The following is a 17,326-nucleotide window of genomic DNA, read 5'->3' on the forward strand; positions in this document are numbered from 1 at the left end:
GCTCTCTAAAAGAGTCACAAACATTATACCTGCAAGTGCACAGGGTCTAGTGTATAGAACAGGGCAAGCAGGGTCGATCCACAGAGACAAGGTGTGAGTAAGCTGAAATCTTCCTAAGCTAAAGTTATCTAAACAAGTAACTAAGTGGCAGTGAGATAGTGAACCAAGGAATAACTGTGAAAACAATGGCATGGAGCCAGAGGCAGTGAAGTAAAGAAAAATCAGTGGCAAAGGATAAGAAAAACGTAACCAAAACAGAACATGGGAGAGAAATTGTGGATGGGAATGAAGTGTATGGAGATGGATGAGAATTCCCTTCACCTAGCTAGTTCACCTAGGTTAACCTTGTCATGTGTCTAGTTAACTACCTAAAGTCCTTGGATTAACCCCTAGCATTGCCTATCTGATTAAAGCATAAACAATCACAGGTCAATTAGGTTCTAGGCCTCTAACTAATATGGCTTTGTTAATCCCTCAGACTATCACTGACCCCTAGCATTAATGGTCTGTTTAAAGCACCACTAATCACAATCCAGTGAACCCTTGGAATGTCACTAACCTAAGTGTTTTGAGCTCAACAGGATGTAACCCAAATGGCTAACCAACATGGTTCAATGGTCTTCTCACCCTAGTGGTGGATTAGAACATAACAAACATGGTGATTAACATAACATGATTAAAGTATCAAACATCACAAAATTAACAGTAACAGTAAACCCTAAAAATTAAAATTGAAGAACCCTAAATTGATTTGAAATGGAAATTGAAATTAAACATGAAATTAACCCAATTAGGGGGTAACTCGGATGACCCAAGAACAAGTTTTAACATCCTACATCAGTTCCTATTTATAGTTTACAACAAAACCCTAAATTGAAAATCCCCAATTTTGCAAACCCTAATTTTTAAATTCGAAATTAAACTCACTGATTCTCTGAATTTGTCTCCCATGTGCTCGACCCATGCTTTTTCTGACCTTCCTGCTCCTCTCTCATGCTTCAATTTCTGTCTCTAACCTCACCTATTTCATCAACTTCTAAACTAGGGTTGTCGGGTTGAGAAGTTGATGTAATAGATGGATAGAGAAGAAGGGGACGTGATGGTGGTATCTGCTACGGTCGGGGAAGAAGTGATGGTGGTGGAGAAGGCGAGGTAGTGACAGTTTGCAGAGACAGGGCATGGAGGTGGTGGTGGTTCTGCAACTGATTTTGGGAGAAGGGGAAGAAGCTCGACTGTTTTGGGAGAAAGGAAGTGTTTGTTTGGGTATAGGGTATCGGGTTCTACGGTATGAAGCGGGTGTAGCGAGTTTTGATGAACAGCAAGTAAAGAGCGTTGGATGATCCCATATAGATTGAATTGAACGGCTACGATGGAGAGGTATGTGGAGACCGTTGGATTATGAGATACAACAAAATTGACGACACCAGATGGAGTTAGGTGTTATAGTGTTAAGCGGAAGTATCGAGGTTTGATGCGCAGGCAAATAAGCGACCGTAGGATCTAAATGTGATCTAATCTGAAGGCTTGGAATTTAGGTACTATGGTGTTTTGCAGGGACTTCAGATTTTGATGAACGATGAAGAAGCGACCATTGGATGATGAGATGGATCCGATCTAACGGCTGAGAATGGAGGCAGGTTTGGATATAGAAAATGGGTTTGGGTAAGGGTTTTGGGCCTTGGGTATGCCAAGCCCATATCTTCTTTAAGAACAATTCTTCTTCTTCAAGCCCACTTCTAGCCTTTTGGTCTTGTGCACAACATTCTTCGCGGCTTCCTTGTGTAATTCCTCCCGGCTTTTCACTACTTTTCTGCTCTTTTCCGCTCTGCTATTCATCCAAACTTTATTTATTACCTAAAAATGCAAAATTAAGTAAGAAAAATATTTATTCTTGAAAACAATGAAAATACAAAATATGGGATAAAATGTAGAATTAATGCACAAAAGATGAGTTAAATGCCAAGAGAAATATATAGAAATATGCACTTTTTAGCACTCATCAAATACCCCCAAACCTGAATTTTACTTGTCCTCAAGTAAAACAAAACTAAGGAAATCCTACCTATACCACTGTCGCTGGTCTCTCGAATGCATTTAGCGTATGCACTAAGCCTTTTAAACCACTAAGTGTCCCTAGTGGACGAGTTGAAGTCTCGTGAAGGTTTGCTTAGAACGTACCTACAAAGTTCTAGGTCAAAATATAAGCTCAGATTCCATCAAATGTGACATGTGCAAGTCAGTTAAGCTCACAGCAAAATGGAGATGTCAATCTAGCTATCGAAGGCACAATCCTAGCACTGATAACAAATAAGGACATGTGATAAGAGTGTAAAGTGTATCTACACATGTGTAAAGAAAGATCTGAAGTTATGACTACTAATCACCAAGAGATAGTTTCTCATGCTAAGAACCAAGGTCGAAATCTAGCTAGCTGTCCGGACTTTACGAGAATTGTGAATGAGTTGGAGGTATTTCACAATTACTCGCGTTGTACATCAACGGCATACACCCTCCTTGCTTATTACAATGAAACAACAAAATGACTCTTTACATGACTCTTATTTACATTGATTACTCTCTTTTTATTTTTGGAATAAGAGAGGATGGAATTGATAAATACTTGATTTTTATTTATTTATTTATTTATTTACTTTTTGTATTTTTCTGAATGTATACATCGTTTTTTTTTTTTTTTTTTTTTTTTTTTGTTGATAAGGAAACAGTTTTGATACATATACAAAAGGAAACAAAAATTACATGACACTTTGCAAGAGGTAGCCCTTTTTGATGCACCCAGTTAAATTCGATGGTTGTCTTTCTTAATGTAACCTCCACCTTCTATCCCAACCAACCAAAGAACAAGCTAGTCAAGTTTCGTTCAGTATTCTAAAGTGATTGGCAATCGTAACTTCCTATCAAACACCTTGAAGATCGAGGCCATACATGTATTGGTAGATCGTGCGCGTGCAAATTTCTTATCACTATGTGAATTGTGCTAGAATCAGGGTGCCTAAATATCTAGACTAAGACTCCTAATAATTACATATTTGCACAAGAGTCAACATTTCAAGGTAAATGAGCTCCATTTTTTATGTTTTTTTTTTTTTCAATTTTTTTTTTTATTTTGATTTTTCAATTTTTTTGGAATTTTTCAATTTTTTCAAAAAGGATGGAGTTCTTGTTTTCAATTATGGCATATTATTGTGGTATCTACTCTATACCCCCAAACCTAAACTAAACATTGTCCTCAATGTTTCAAAATATGGAAAAAATTATAATACAACATATGAAGAGGATCATGTTGAGTAGAGAAAAAGGAAAGAGAATACCCGATTTCGGCGAAAGCAATATTAGAACTCCGTTATTCAAGGCAAGAATCCAACATATGTCAGCCGAGATCATATTGGATTAGCAAAATATATACAAAAGGAACAAAAGGGTTTTTTAAGAAATTTTATCTACTGGATTATATACAAAAATTCACCATACACTAACAATCTAAAGAGTTGAGGGTCAACCCAAAAGACAAAGTGTAGAGGTTTCAACAGCTTCACACAATAATAATATGGTAGGCATGCAAGTGAAGCTGTGAAACAAAATGAGCTACCCCCAAACCTGGATTTTACAGAAGATATAATTTTGAAAACAAAATCGCGCAGTTTTGGGGGTTCATCATGCACAAGGTCTAGCTCGAAATGAACTGTGCTAGGGACGGGCAAACATGCTATTTCCAACTGTGGTTCCTCAAATGTATTATATTTGGATGAAAAATAGTCCAAGAGGACTTGGGAAGCACACAGTTCCAAACCTAGATTAGGCATTTTCAGAAAAATTGGTTTTACAATATCGGTACAAACCAAATCTAGATTGGGTGGAGGGCCAACAGATTGTGACTTATGTAGGACGATAGGCACATCATTATTAATCAAATCAAAATCTCCTAAGTCTTCTACACGTGTCACAACATGCTCACAATCATCAAACAAATAGGCAAGATCACTATCAGAGTCATCAACATCATCAACAAATTTATTCTCATGCATCGGCAAATCAGGAGAAATATCACAATGTGACCTAGGTAGAGAATCAGACACATCAAATATATTTTCATGCATATTAGTGTCTACAGAAGATTCAACTATTCCTATGTCATGCTCATCTTCACAGAATAATTGTACGAATCCCATGTCAATATCAAAATCATATGAATTACAATGAGTATTAGAAAAAACAACATTCATGAAGGTCGAGGGAGAGAAGCCATATGTTATTGAACCAACAGGTTCCACAATATTTTCATGTTCTTCTAACATATCATCATAATCATCATAATCATCATCATGGTAGCATGCATATTGGTCCTCATTAAAAGTGGTGGTGTCGTTAGTCGATTCATGTTCCTCTAAATTAGGTTCATATTCAACATCATTTACATGAATGGGACTAGACACTTCATTAGGGACAACATACATTTCCTCATGAATTTCCTCCTTTTGTAGGTGAAGCAAAATCTGATCTAAATATGCCTGAATTCGTGATGTAGATCTATCGAAGTTTTGCTCACTAAGTGCTTCTATGGTGGAGTCTAAGTTCATGGGAGTACAAAATTCTTCATGTTCAAATTGTGGTGATTGGTACATGTGTGCATGGTCATTAGGGTTTACAAAATATTGATCGCAACCCTCAAAGGATTGATTATGGTCCCAATGACTACCATTCTCACAATTTATGGGCATTTCATACCTTGGATTTTCTCTAGATTGCCTAAAATCATGCAAACTATGACAATTCTCAACAGGGTGGTCTAAACTACCACATGCGGGACATGCATAGATTTCAGGTTGCCTAAGAAAATTAGATGTGACAGATTCCTCATGTGATTGCATTTCTAAAGCTGCGATTCGAGCTTCTAATTGATCCACAAGAGATGATTGTGTGAGTGAGGTATTAGCAAAATGTTCATTTTCACGTTGTGGCGAATGATGCATGTGTGAATAGTCATTAGGGTTCATGTATTGAGGCTCGGGACTTTGAAAATGTCCATAATAATTCCTATGACTATTGACATCATGGTCTATGGGAGGTTCATAACGTGAAGTATGTCCACACGAAAGTTCTCTAAGGGATTTGTTGTATTCCCCAACTGTAGACCAAGATCTAGACATGATTGGGCTCAAAAGCTAAGTAACTATGTTACAAAGCCCAAAATTTGGTTTTTAATGGGTTTGGATTTTTGGGAAAAATTTGGTTTTTATGGGTAACATTTGGTTTTGTCGGGTTTGAAAAAGAAATTTGGTTTTTAATTGGGAGCAAAAATTTTGGTTTTAGTATTGGGAGCAAGAATTTTGGTTTTAGTGTTGGGAGCAAGCCCACATAGGTGGGAGAAATTGCTTTGCCAAGGGAAGGTGAACTAAGCCCACAATGTGTATGCAAACTGAAGCCCAATGTAGCTTTTGAAATAGCCCAACTGTTGCTTGTTTGGTCTGAGGCCCAGTTGGGCTTTCAAAAGTTCAGTTTTTCTAATTTAAAACTACAGGCCCAAATCAATCTAACACCACAAGCCCACAAGCAATTAAACAACACAAGCCCACAAGAAATTAATTACAAACCCAACAGAAAAATGGAAAAAATTATTACAAGCCCACAAATTAAAAATGGAAGCCCACAGGTTGGGTTCTCTTAATGGGTTTAGGCTTACTTGCTTAAGCACAGCCCAGCTGCTCAGTTTGGTTGCAAAAGCCCAGTTGGGCTTTGGATCATCCTAAGCTTTTGTCTTTGTTGAGGCCCAGTTGGGCTTGGCTTATGAATGGCAGCAGCACCACTTCAGGCCTAGCAGCAGGGGCAGATCAGCAGCAGCAGCAACAGCACAACAGCAGGCTTTGCAGGTTCACAGGGCCACAGCAGAGCCACAGCAGAAGGCAGCAACAGTTAGCAGGAAGGCTTCAGGCAGCAGTTCTTGGCAAGCAAGTCTCAGGAGGGGCAGTTCAGCAGCAATTCAGGGGCAGCCTTAGCAGCAAGAGGCTCTCAGGCACAGCAGCAGCTTCTCCAGCACTTGCCTTGGCAGCAGTAGCAGCAGACAGCAAGGAAGAAAAGCAGCAACAGGAAGCAGCAGCAGCAGCAACACCTGTTGGCTCAAAAAGAGAAGTAAGTTTCTTGCTAGAAGTTAAGAAATTCAGCTGCACTACACAGCAGCTACTAAAACAGCAAGTTACACTAAAATGCAATAATGCAATGCATGATGAGTATGCTAGAATGAAACAATATGCAAAAACAGCCAAGAAAAATTCAACACAACACAACCAAGAGTCTCCCCGGCAGCGGCGCCAAAAACTTGGTGGGCCCGGGAACGTGTATAAAATTAAGCGTAATAAAACGCGGGCCTACAGTAATACCGCAAGTGCACGGTCGTCAGTTGTAGCTCGTGCAAGTACGGGTCGATCCACAGAGATTGGGAGTGTTTTGTAGTTTCTAGCTATTTTGGGTTCTAAATTTTGCTATTGGGCTATGAATAATCAATGGGCTTTTGAGTGCTAATGGGTTATGAATACCCTTGGAATGAGTTGGGCCTAATGGGTTTGTTTTGGTCTTCTGGTGAGCTCAAGTTGTGCTCTGGGCTTTTGGGCTCAATGGGATTGAGCTAACAGTGGACTGTGGGCTTTTGATTAGAAACTGGGCTTGGTTTAGCTAGGCCTTTGGTTAAGTTCAGTGGACTGATGGGCTTTTGCTTGGCAGCAGGCTTGGCAGCAACAACAGCAGCAGAAGCAACACAGAGAAGGCACCAGCAGCAGCACAAGGCAAAGAAAGCAATGCAGCAGTGCAAAGGGCAAGTGCACAGCAGCTGCACAAGCAGTGGAAGTAGTGGCAGCAGCAGAACAAGAAGAGATGGCAGTGCAAGTAGTGGTGGCACTAAGCCAAGGTAACAGTGGCAATGAGGCAATATAGCAAAGGCAGTGCAGTAAATAAAACAAGACAATGAAGACAATGAAGAAACTAAACAACAACAATCAGAGAACAGTGCAAGTGAACCAAGGCCTAAGCCAAGGGCAGGGGAGATGGTGAAACTGAAATGGTGACAATGCAAGGCCAAGGGAAGAATACAGGCATACAAATAGAATGGGAAGAGAATTAGCTTGCTATGAGCACTAATTTCTCCCAATGCTCAATCAACACAATGCATCCTAAGCATACAAAAAATGGAATGGCAAGATAATCAGCTTGCTCAACTGATGTGCTCCTAGCATTGACTGTCTTTTGACAGTACAATCAATCTTAAGCACAGTTGAGCACTGATTTCTTCCAGTACTCAATCAATTCAGTGCTCTGAAAGCTCTAACCTAGCATATCATCACTTCTTGACAATGAATTGAAACAACAGTTGAGCATTTAAACTAACAAAGGCACATTAAACAGAGTAAACACTAACATGATTAACATTAACAGGAACAACTTAGGATGGCAAAACAGGAACAACACATGTAAACAACACACATTAACAGGAACATCACAACATTTAACAGAACACATGATTAAACAGGAGCACAAATTTTAACAGAACAATTTTAACAGAACTTGAAAGTCCTGGACACTGGCTAGTCCAGCATGACTTTACAACAACACCCACAATTCCCTTTTATACCCAATACATCAAATTAGGGTTATCACCCATTTTCCCAAAATTGAAAACAGTACATAATTAGGGTCTGTGAAAAGTTAACCCTTACCCTGAATTTGTCTCCTCTGTCGAACCCATCTCTCTTATGCGTCTCTGATGCTCTTCCTCAGCTCCTATTGTTCCCTACTGATGCCCTAGCTAGCTGTTTTACAAACTCCACACCCTAGGGCTTCACGGGATGTGAAATGGGCAAAACATCTAGCCTAGAGAGATGGTGGTGGCAGTGATGGAACTGGTGGTGACGCTCTGATTTGGTCGGGAGAAGGAGGAGCAGCTCTGAAAATTTTGGGAAGAAGGGGAAGAAGGGGAAGAAGGAGGAGAAATCGATAGAATGGGAGAAGGGTCTGTTTGTTTGGGGTGTAGGTGTTCGGTCGCTAGGGTGTGAGGCGGGATCATCTGAAGTTGATGCGCAGCGAGGAGATCCGTTGGATAATCAGTTACTAATTGAATCGAACGGCACGATGTAAACAAGCTCTGAGCGACCGTTGGATTAGGTGATACAACGAAGCTGACGGCTCCAGATGGGGTTAGGTGCTGTAGTGTAAGGCGGAGATATCAAACTTTGATGAACAACAAGGGAGCAAACGTTGGATTCAACTACCATCTAATCTGAAGGCTTGGAATTTCAGCGCTGTGGTGCTTGGCAGAGACTTCAGATTTTGATGATCTATGAAGGAGCGACCATCGGATGCTTCTGAGAACTGATCTGATGGCTGAGAACGGAGGCGTTTTTGTGTGTAGAAAATGAGGTTGTGCGCACCATTCTTCGCGGCTTCCTTGCGTGATTTCTCCCGGATTTTCACTACTTTTCTGCTCTTTTTGCTCCGCAAGTCATCCAAACTTTATTTATTACCTAAAAATGCAAAATTAAGTAAGAAAAATATTTATTCTTGAAAACAATGAAAATACAGAATATGGGATAAAATGTAGAATTAATGCACAAAAGATGAGTTAAATGCCAAGAGAAATATATAGAAATATGCACTTTTTAGCACTCATCAAACGTGCAATTACACGGAATGAAAGTCTTGAAGATACTCGGGATTGTGTCGATGCTGTTGTGTAAAGTTTGCATGTGTTTTCAGCTTGTTGAATCATTGCTTGATGATCTGGAAGAATATTTGGAGCGTGTAAACACAGGATGACAAAGTAAGAAGAAAATAAAGGGAATAAAATATTCCCAAAAATATATTATTTACTGTCTAGCAAAGGGGAGAATTATGGGAAGTTATTGCGTGAGATCTCAAGGCTGTTGGGTTATAAATAGTTTCTGGGATATCAGAGAGTGAAACAGAGAGTTTGGGAAGGATTTGGAACATCACAGAGGCGAAACACGATCACCAGAGAAACCTGCTGCTGCCGCCATTGAAGAACACGAAGAACATAGACCCACAGAGGCAGTCGTTTTTGCTACAGTATTTGCGACTGTTCAGCGACAGTCTTAGAGCTACAGTAACAGTGACACATACTCTTTATCGTTCTTTGGTTTGCAACAATTATAAGCGTTACAAACCCGGTTTTGAATTATTTCTCCCTTTTCATCATTTGTAAACACCATTTGAGCAATGAAATCAACTTTTGAGCGTGTTTCCAACATGATAATGAGATAAATGTCCCACAACCAAGGCAATGAGGAAGCTATTTACGCATGAATAATTGGTAACTATTTTATTTTCTCTAATTTATAATTTATAATTCACTCAATCCCTGCTTTTGCAGAGTTTTAAATTGTTTGCATAATTTTCTTAATTAGTTGTGATTCAATCTGATAGGTTATACTTTGTTTAGTCAATTGATAATCTATGCTTAGGGAATACAATTGATATTTGAGAATTTTCCTGATTATTTGTGAATTAAGAAATAAGGGACTTAAAAGATAATTAGAGTTTTGGATTATTTGCCATAATTTATTCATGTGTGATAGTGGAATCAGTGTCAACGAACTTGGTTATTCCTAATAATCTTGAATTAAGTTTTCTTTTTTTTTTTTTAAATTTCATTAAATCTAAAATATTTTGCTTTCACAAGTCTCAGCGAACTTTTTACTATAACTCAATTAAAAAATCACATCAATTTTTGGCGCCGCCGACGCAGACTTCTCTTTAGGCTAGAGTTTTTAGATTTTTTATTTTTTTATTTTTTTTATTTTAAGTTTTTGTTTGTTTTTCATTTTTATTTTATTTGTTCTTCTTTATGTTTTTGGGTTTTTTTCTTTTCCTTACAGATTTTGGAGCGAAAGAAAAATTTGCCAAAATTTTTGGTGAATACTTAAAGATTTGGAGTAAAAGCAAAGCGAAAGGAGCGAAAGAAAAGAAGAATAAAAATTAATTAAAAAGAGAGAGAGAGACAACTTTTTTTTTTAGATTTTTTTTAGATAATCTTTTTCTTTTGCACTTTATTTTTGGACTTTGGACTGTGGACTTTGGGACTTTATTTTTTTTTAAACCCTACAGAAGGGTAGTTTAAATATCAATTGTTTGCAGAGAAGGACGGCGATTACGATATCGCCTCGGCCCCTCGGGTTCGTACATGACATAGGAGTCGTGGCCCGAGTCGACTTCAACGGTTCATCCCCCATCTGGTACGAGAGGTAAGTTTGTTGAAACACTCTCGAATCCCCTGTCAGCGAGTTACTGTATTCCTTCGTTTGCATATATGCTGAGGATTTGAAAACAACTACTTTAATTTCCTAGTAAAGGGCAAGGACTGGCCATACAAGATAAGGGTTCGGATTTCATCACCCTTCCCTTCTTTCCCACCTTAGAAAAACGAAACCAAACGCGAATCTAAGCCTAAAATTTGACTAGAACGAGACCTATAGGGTAACAAGCTTAATAGGAAAGTCATTCGAAAAATATTGGTTACTCTTTTAAGCATGCTTCAAAGTTCATGATGGTTTTTGCGAGTTGAATACGCCGCCTTGTAACGCCGGTGAGGCCTTGGGTATCAAAGCTCCACTGAGCTTCCCTCGTCTCGATTCAACTTACTTAAACTCGTATCGATTCCAGAGGGGTTTGCTTAAATTGTAACGAATTCTCTTTCGAAGGATTAGAAGCTGGTCTACAAACAATCTAAGTGGAGCCATCATGCTTTTTGTTTGCTAGAAATCAGTAGGTTTGTTTTGGTGGAGTCAGCCTTGTTTGTGTTTGCATAGAACTTCCCTTCCTTTTAGGATTTCTTTCTTTTTCTTTTTTTTTTCTAGTGTATGCCCAAGGTTATTAAAGAGCGGGATTGGAAAAGAAACACTCTAGGTCGATTGATTAGTGAAAAACCTAGTAGTTCTTCTTGTGGAAGCAGGGAGCTCGAAGACTCATCTTTTGAGAGCCCTGTTTTTGGAAACTTCAGTTTTGAGAATCTGTCTCTTCGTGAGGAAAATACCCCTAGTACTTCAGCTGTGCCAGCGATGGAAACTTTGAAAGATTACATGTTCCCAACTAGGTCCACCTGAGCTTCGTGCATTAAATTGCCAACCACTACAGCTAATTTCGAGATAAAACCTAGTATTCTTCAGATGATCCCTATATTCTTAGGGAAAGATGATGAGAACCCTTATTTTCATATTAGGGAGTTTGAGGAAATTTTTGGGACAATTAGAATAAAAGACCTTACTGATGAAGTCTTGAAACTTAAGATGTTTCCCTTTTCCTTGAGAGATAAAGCCAAGACCTGGCTGAACAACCTACCATCTGAATCCATTAAAACATGGCAGGAACTTATTGCTGCTTTCTATATGAAATTCTACCCTAAGCATAAAACTTCATCTGTTAGGCAGAAAATTAGTGCTAGTGTGCAACAAGAGGGAGAGTCTCTTTATAGGTTTTTAGAGAGATTCAATGATCTCCTATCCCAGTGTCCTCACCATGAATTTGATAAAATGAAACTCGTAGAGATTATTTATGATGGTTTATACTATTCAACCAAAGCCATGGTTGAGTCTATGTGCGCTGGTGAGTTCACTAGTAAAAGTGTTGATGATGCTTTTACCTTCTTAGGAGCTGTCGCTGAAAAATCCCAACAGTGGGAGTCTTGTATTGAACCCCCCAAAAGACTCTTGGTCAATAGAAGTAGCACCAATGTGGTAGATATAAGCTTCGGGTCTGATGCTAAGTTTGCTGCTTTGTCTAGAAGGTTAAAAGTTTTGGAATTGAATCATCCTAAACATAGGTCTCTTGTTGAACCTGATGATAGGTTTAGAGCCTCTCAAGTGTCTAGTTGTGGAGTAGAACCCAGTAAATCGTTTTGGGAAGGTCAGGTTAGTGAAGAGCAAGCCCATGTTGTCTATAAAAATGCTAGGTTTGAGAACCGTAAGAAGTTTGACCCATACTCAGAGACTTACAACCCTGGTTGGAGAAACTATTCTAATTTTTCTTGGTCTAAGGGTCAGAATCAAGGACAGTCTAGTAATACTCAGCCTCCCCCAGGTTTTGGTTATGCTAAGAACTCTTAAGGTCAACCCCAGTTTCAGAATGAGAAAAAAATCTCCACCTTAGAAGAAACCCTTACTATGTTAGCAAAGAACCATGAGATGTTATCAAAGAACCACTATGGTTTTCAAGAAGAAACCAGGCATAATTTTAAGAATAATTCCCAGTCTCTTGCTAACTTAGAACTTCAAGTCGGCCAAATAGCTAAGTTTCTTAGTGAAAGAGAAAATGGAAGATTCCCTAGTCAAACTGATCCTAACCCTAAAGGAGAGAAATCGTACAATCATGTGAATTCTATAACAACCCTTAGGAGTGGAAAGAAAGTCGACAATAAGGTTGCCATGCCTGATAGTGAACATGCCGTAGTTCACCTTTCTGAGCCAGAAAATGAGGAGACTGATAGAGTCTCCAAAGAGACCAATGAGGGTCCTGCTGAGCCCAGATTTTTCCCCAAAGCCCCGTTCCCCCAGCTGGTAGTTCCAACTAAGAGGGAGTCTAACTTTAATGATATATTAGAGGTTTTTAAGCAGGTTACTATCAACCTCCCATTGTTAGATGCGATTAAGCAGATTCCCGCTTATGCCAAGTTTCTTAAGGATATGTGTACGCGAAAGCGAAAACTTAGTGTCCAAAAGAAAGCTTTCCTAGCTAGTCATGTGAGTTCTATTATCCAGAATACCACTACTCCTAAGTATAAAGACCCAGGGTCCCCTACTATTTCCTGCACAATAGGTAAATACCGTGTCGAGAAAGCTTTGCTCGACTTAGGAGCCAGTGTGAACTTACTGCCATACCATGTGTACCTTAAGCTAGGACTTGGTGAAATGAAACCTACCCAGATGACACTTCAGTTAGCTGATAGGTCCGTTAAAATTCCTCGTGGTGTGATCGAGGACGTTCTTATTGAGGTCGACAAGTTTATTTATCCAGTGGATTTTGTTATCCTAGATACCCAACCTGTCCCTGACCCAGAGAACCAAATACCAGTGATTTTAGGTCGCCCATTTTTAGCTACATCCAATGCGATCATTAACTGTCGAAATGGTATTATGAATTTATCTTTTGGTAATATGACTATTGAGCTGAATATTTTTAATATTAGTAAGCTACCCTCTGAACTAGATAACTCGAGCATAGAAGAGGTGAACATGATAGGACCATTAGTCGAGGAGTCATTACCAAACACTTTGTTAGAAGATCCATTAGATAAATGCCTAGCCCACTTTGGGATTGATTTTGATGATGACGATGTGATTAATGAGGTGAATGCTTTGTTAGATTCAACCCCTTTGATAGACACTAGTAATGGCTGGAAACCTAAGTTCGAACCTCTACCCGTTTCTAAGTATACCCTAGTTCCTTCGTTAGAAAAGCCTCCTAAGTTGGACCTTAAACCATTACCAAATTCCCTGAAGTATGTGTTTTTAGGCCCATCCGAAACTTTACCTGTGATTATAGCATCCGACTTGGATAGTGATCAGGAAAGTAGGCTAGTGACCGTCCTTCAGAATAACTAGGAAGCTTTAGGGTGGACCATAACAGACATTAAGGGTATAAGTCTTACTGTTTGTATGCATCATATCTATTTAGAGAGTGACACCAACCTTTTAGGGAGATGCAACGTCGACTGAACCCTAATATGAAAGAAGTAGTTCGAACCGAGGTTCTTAAGCTGTTAGATTTCAGACAGTAAGTGGGTTAGCCCTGTTCAGGTTGTTCCCAAGAAATCCGGTATTACTGATAACAATGAGTTAATCCCAACCCGGGTGACCAAGGGTTGGCGTGTCTGTATTGACTATAGGAAATTGAACAAGGTCACTAGGAAGGACCACTTTCCCCTTCCCTTCATCGATCAAATGCTAGAGAGATTAGCTGGACGTAGCCATTATTTCTTTTTAGATGGATACTGCGGTTATAATCAGGTTGTTATTGCACCAGAATACCAAGAGAAAACCACTTTTACCTGTACCTTTGGTACCTATGCGTATAGACGCATGCCTTTAGGGCTATGTAATGCTCCTGCGACCTTTCAGCGTTGTATGATGAGCATATTTTCTTACATGGTAGAACGGTTCTTAGAGGTCTTTATGGATGATTTTTCAGTGTTTGCTTCGTCTTTCGATGAGTGCTTGCATAATTTGTCATTAGTTTTGACTAGACGTAAGGAAAATAATTTAGTGCTTAATTGGGAGAAATGTCACTTCATGGTTCGTTCAGGAATTGTTCTAGGGCATATCGTATATTCGAAGGGTATAGAGGTAGATAGATCCAAATTTGACCTTATTAAAACTTTACAGGTCCCAAAAAACATAAGAGATATTAGGTCATTCATAGGACATGCAGGTTTTTATCGTCAATTCATTAAGGATTTTAGCTTGATTTCTAGACGTCTTTGCAATTTGCTTGCAAAAGACGTTAAGTTTGTCTTTGATGATGCTTGTTTAGAGGCTTTTGAGAAGCTTAAGAATGTACTCACTACCGCCCCATAGTCCAGGCACCCAACTGGAACCTACCCTTTGAGATCATGTGTGATCCTTCAGAATATGCTATTGGTGTTGTGCTAGGTCAGCGAGAAAATAAGTTACTTCATGTGATTTATTATGCTAGAAAAACTCTGAATGATGCCCAGTTGAACTATACCACTGCGGAGAAGGAATTATTAGCTATTGTGTTTGTGTTAGACAAGTTTAGATCCTACCTCTTAGGTTCTAAGATCATAATCTTTACTGATCATGCTGCTTTGAAGTATCTTCTTTCCAAGAAGGATACTAAACCTAGATTGATTAGATGGATCCTACTGTTGCAGGAATTTTCCTTAGACATTAGAGATAAAAAAAGGTGCAGAAAATATAGTAGCAGACCACTTGTCTAGGCTTGTTGTGGATACCCTTAATGATTCTCCTTCTGTTAGGGATAGTTTTCCCGATGAACAACTGTTCTTTGTTACCCAAGCACCTTGGTATGCGAATATAGTGAATTATCTTGTTACTGGTCGAATGCCCCAACATTGGGGTAAATAAGATCGTTCTAGGTTTTTAGCCGAGGTGAAGCACTTCTTTTGGGATGATCCTTATTTGTTTAAGTATTGTCCAAACCAGATTATTAGAAGATGTATACCTGAGAGTGACCAGTCCAGTATTATTTCCTTTTGTCATGATCATGCTTGTGGGGGTCATTTTAGTGCTAAGAAGACTGTTGTTAAGATATTGCAGTGTGGATTCTACTGGCCTTCGTTGTTTAAAGACTTCCATAGTCACAGTGTTACTTGTGAGCGTTGCCAGAAGTTAGGAACCATTTCCCGTATGAACATGATGCCCTTGAACCCTATTTTAGTTGTTGAGGTCTTAGATATGTGGAGTATTGACTTTATGGGTCCGTTTCCTAATTCTTTTGGTAACTTTTACATCCTTGTCGCTGTAGACTATGTATCTAAGTGGATTGAGGCGGTTGCGTGTAAAACCAATGACCATAGGGTTGTGATTGAGTTCTTGAAAAATAATATACTTACACATTTTGGTACACCGCGAGCTATAATTAGTGATAGAGGGTCGCACTTTTGTAATGGACCTTTTAGGCTTTTGATGAAGAAATATGGTATTACACATAAGGTAGCTACCTCGTATCATCCACAGACTAGTGGTCAAGTAGAGATTTCCAATAGGGAGATAAAATGTATATTAGAGAAAACAGTTAATCCTAATCGGAAAGACTGGTCGTCTAGGCTTACTGATGCCTTATGGGCTTACCGTACTGCGTTTAAACCCCCATTGGAATGTCGCCTTATCGTCTTGTGTATGGAAAGGCATGTCATTTACCCGTTGAGTTAGAACATAGAGCTTATTGGGCTGTTAAGCAGCTAAATTTTTCACTTGACAAGGCAGGAGCCCATAGGAAACTCCAGCTCAATGAGTTGGAAGAGATTCGTATAGATGCTTACGATAGTGCGAAGGAGTATAAGAACAAAATGAAACTTGTGCATGATAAGAATATTTAAAGGAAGTCATTTTATCCAGGTCAAAAATTTCTTCTGTATGATACCCGCTTGCATCTTTTCCCTGGGAAGTTACGTTCTCGGTGGACATGTCCTTTTATTGTTCGCACTGTCTTTCCTCATGGAGTTGTTGAGATCGAGACACCAGATGGTAGTAGTTCTTCGAAGGTTAACGGTCAGAGATTGAAACCCTTTTTAGAGCCCTTTCCTACAGGTGATGTTGAGGAGGTCCCTCTGGAGGACCCTATTTACCCTTGATTGACCATCGAGGCGATTGTATGTTGTATATTAGTTTTTGATTTCTCTCTTCACCCAGGTACTATCTTTCCGACTTCTCTCTTTACTGATTCCTCATGTTACTTTTCTTTTTTGGTATTTCTCTTTCATTATAAACATTGAAGACAATGTTATATTTAAGTTTGGGGGTGGGGAAGAAACTTTTTGTTAGCTTTTAGTTGCAATAAATAAACTCCAGAGCCTAGAAATTTATGCTTATTAAGGTTGGCACTAACCAATCTAAGTGGATGGGAACATCTTGGTTGTATGAGTTGAGGAACCAATCTTATTAGATGGAAACATCTAAAGAGTCTATTCATAAAAGCACAGAGCTCAGGTGTTAGAATTAAAAAAAAAAATGGTAGTTTCGCCATAACTCGTTGAATCCTAATCCCTTCTGTTTTTATTTCTTAAGTGATTTGGTGGGGCACACGACTCAAGTTGTTACCATTAATAGGGTGAAATAGGGTGATTAAGATACCAAAAAAAAAACAAAAAAAAAAGTTTGAGACCAGACCATCAGACCAACCGGAATAAATTCAATAAAGTCGACCACTGGTGCCTTTGTATATGCCAGTTGTGTTGACCTAGAGTTAGGTTTATCGACCACTGGTCCCCTTGTATATGCCAGTTGTGTTGATATTATTCAGACCGGTGTCTCAGTCCATTAGGATAGGATCATCTTGGCAGAGGCCTTCAGACAGATATGGGAAACACCGTTCACTTTAACCATCTATTTTTTCTCTTTATCCATCTTCTTGATCTTTTCATGTGATTGGTTTACTACGGTTATGATGTCCAGAAACTATCTGAGTATAGCTCTGTCACTTATATATGAATTTTAGTATGCTGAGTGCAAACTCGTGTACAACAATTGGAATTTCGCATCAGGGTACTTCCTCCTATAGTCAATGTTTGTATACCAACCAAGGAGATTCTTTAGTGCCTTCCAAGGTTCTGCGT

This window comes from Papaver somniferum, chromosome 2, assembly GCF_003573695.1.
Source record: "Papaver somniferum cultivar HN1 chromosome 2, ASM357369v1, whole genome shotgun sequence".
NCBI classification, from domain to species: domain Eukaryota; kingdom Viridiplantae; phylum Streptophyta; class Magnoliopsida; order Ranunculales; family Papaveraceae; genus Papaver; species Papaver somniferum.